Here is a 3,304-nt window from a genome sequence, read left to right on the forward strand (position 1 = left end):
CCAGAGTCACTGATGTCCTAGAATCCGCACCACAGCTCGTCCAATAGAAATGTTCTGACTCTGGTAGTATATGCTTCATACAGGCAGCCAATTCACGTCAGAGCGCACTGCCGGATGTTTCTAATGGAGAAGCTACGGCGCCGATTACACTGATTGACTCTGGATTGTAGTAGAAGATACCAGAGGCTGAACCTGTAATATCTCTAGGTGGAGGCCCAGGATACATTCCACTGGTGGGTCCCGGGCGCCCCTGCCGACACGAACACTTCCAGTGATGTCATCATCTTGGATCCAGGCATGGTTCATGTCCACTAGTGTTCTCCAGCTGTCACATAACTAGGACTGCACCGTCATCATCTTTTTATGTTTTTGGATAATTTATATCTGTATTTTTATATCATAGTTTTTTATGTATTTTGAGGTGGATGATAATGATGATTTTATATTGTTATTGACATTTAATAGTGGTATTTACTCCTGATCAGATCGAAGGTTTCTTGCACACAACTGTTGTGCCGTTTTTGACGGCATCCGAGTGGCACCCGATAGTCTTCATGGACCCATTCACTTTAGCGGGTGAATCGGGTCTGTGAAAAATGGTCCGAGTCTCCGATGCGAGGAAAGATAGAACATGTCCTATCTTTCCTCGGATCACTGGCGGGACACGGCCGTGTGCATGCGGCGTAAAATTCCTGTACCATCTGAAAATCTCAATGGTCCTGTTCACACCTGTGTCGGAGGCTCCGCCACAGATTCCGTCATTTTTGCTGGACACGATAGCGCAACACGCAGCTCTACTTTATCCGTCAAAATGACGGAAACTACTAACGTCAGTAGATTTCTTTTGGTGCCATTGGTTTGCATCATGTGATGGATCTGGCTCTTCCGATATTCTCGTTGTTCTGGATTGAGCAGCATAACAGAACAGCCTGAGCCCCTTCTACATATAGGACTTTTTCACATGCTTGTGTCACTTCCGTTTTTTACCGGTGACTGAGAGCGCAAACAATGAATATAGACCATTTACGTAACCGGCCGTGACTTCCGCTCCGCTCAGCACCCAGTATTGGCTGGAGTGAGTTACATACACGTCTTATAAGCCGATCAGTATGAATCCCACACGACCCATTTATTACTGAGCGATATTCAGGCGTTACCGTTATTCTGCGTGTCGCTACGATTCTGGTCACACCACATATGTACAGGTTTTTTATATTTTACTACCTTTGCACAATAAAAACAAAAATAATTTGTTTTTGCATCGCAGTTTCCCCAGAGCCGTAACTATTGTATTTTTCCGTCGACGTCACTATATGTTTGCTTGTTTTCTGCGGGTCGAGTTGTATTTTAACGGCACCATTTTTGTGTGTATATATTATATGAATTAACTTTTATGATATATTTTTTGGGGGGGGGCAGATTTTTTTTATGGTCTTCACCATGCACTTTAAATATTGTGTTAACTTTATTGCTCGGGCCATCACGATCGCGGCGATACCATATATGTGTATTTATTTCACTTGTTAAAAATAAATAATAATTTATGGAAAAAACTGACAACCCATCGGCGGCCGGGGATCACATTCGTTGGCTGCCAATGGGTGAAAAACATTGAGCGATTTTTCTATGGGGTCACATATTACACCACTTTGCGGGAGAGTCCATGAACACGTATGTAAATGCCTGTGTTGTATGTTTTATGGGTGCGATTCTATATTTTAGAAAGTCTGTGGAATTGACCACATTGATTTGGGAATTCTTTGAGGTGATAGAAACCTCCCCAGAGGGTGTAGTGTGACCCTCCTGCCTGTATTCTTGTACCATATTACATTTTATATGGCCGCTCGGGTGTAACGGTTCACTGGGATACGCTTCTTGTGATGTCATCCAGAATGTGGGAAGATTCTATTTCTCTGCACTGTGAAGAACCTGAGCGTGATGTCATGAAGGGGCGTGGCCTGTAATCTGGACGTGTTCCGTTTCCACATAATGGCCAACCGGTTATGACATCAGAAAGTTTATAAATTGGGGTCACACATTGACCACGGTGTCAGTTTCTCTTGCTGGCTCTCATCATGGAGGTGTCGCGTAAGAAGAGGATGTTGGTGAAGACGTTTCCCAAGATGAGTACTGTAGAGAAAATGGAGGTTGGCGGACGCCGGCTTCCGGATGATGTGGAGATGGTGGACGTGGAGGACAAAGATGAAAAAATGGAGGTTGGCCTACGCCAGTTTCCGGATGATGTGGAGATGGAGGACGTGGAGGATGAGGGTGACAAAATGGAAATTGGCGGACGCCAATTTCCTGATGATGTGGAAATGGAAGACCTTTCGGGGGCTACGGTTATCATCAGGGCCTCAAACCCCCGGAAGAGAAAGCGGCCATTTTAGTACCATCTGTCACTCGGGGCCCATTTACCATCAGGGCCCCAAACCCCTGGGAGAGAAAGCGGCCATCTTAATTCCATCTGTCGCTTGGGGCCCATTTACCATCAGGGTCCCGAAACTCCCGGGAGAGAAAGCGGCCATCTTAATTCCATCCTTTACTTAGGGCCCATTCACCATCTTTAGGTGAGGTAAGTGCCGTCCACTGATGATCTTCTCCCCTCAAATCTCTTCTACAGCCGCCTGGGCACTGAATTTCTGTTTTTTTTTCGCAGTTGTCACCCTAACATCGTGGCCTTTACCACCTAAACCATCTGAAATTCCCATGAAGACTCCTCCAGTGCTGAGAACCCGTGACGAGCAGAACAGAAGCGAGATCCGGTAAGTCTGACGTCCTCTGCTCCGTCTTCAGCTTTTCCTGGTGGTGAAGGTTTTGTGAAAAAAATATTTTTTTCTTTTTTAAGATTGGACAAAAAAATGGGGAAACGTCCCAGTCTGTTCTCATCCAGGACTGAGCTGTGTAAAGGTGGACTGACGGCCATATCCACGTGAGAAGAAGGACCCTCCCCCCCGCTCTTCATCCCACCAATCACCGCTTGTTAAAGGGCCGACGCCACAAAACACAGCACAGCAACTCCGCCACATTCTACAATAAATATATATATATTTTTTAAAACTTTTTCACTCTTGTATTGGGCAATCATCCTGGGAATCTGTATTTTACGGGGCACTCGCGCATAGCGGTTTTGTCGGGTTTTCTTTCCACAATTTATTTAAACCATGCAGCCGTTAATGCGGAGTTCTGGTGTTCAGTTTTGTGAAACTGCTGCGTATTTTGCTACAATTTTGCATTCGTGGGCGAAAAATGTCAAAAAAAATCTGCATGCTCCGCACTTAAAGGGAATCTCCGACACCATGAA

General features: G+C 45.3%; 1 long non-coding RNA gene across 1 annotated transcript; it reads left to right on the plus strand.

Moving 5' to 3' along the window:
• Nucleotides 1-1,914: 1,914 nt before the first annotated feature.
• LOC142716483 (uncharacterized) lies at nucleotides 1,915-3,063 on the plus strand. The gene is made up of 3 exons (XR_012871686.1): nucleotides 1,915-2,575; nucleotides 2,660-2,765; nucleotides 2,849-3,063. It is a non-coding gene; the product is annotated as an uncharacterized LOC142716483 (long non-coding RNA).
• Nucleotides 3,064-3,304: the final 241 nt, after the last annotated feature.

The sequence above is a fragment of the Rhinoderma darwinii genome, unplaced genomic scaffold (genome assembly GCF_050947455.1).
Source record: "Rhinoderma darwinii isolate aRhiDar2 unplaced genomic scaffold, aRhiDar2.hap1 Scaffold_452, whole genome shotgun sequence".
Taxonomy (NCBI): Eukaryota; Metazoa; Chordata; class Amphibia; order Anura; family Rhinodermatidae; genus Rhinoderma; species Rhinoderma darwinii.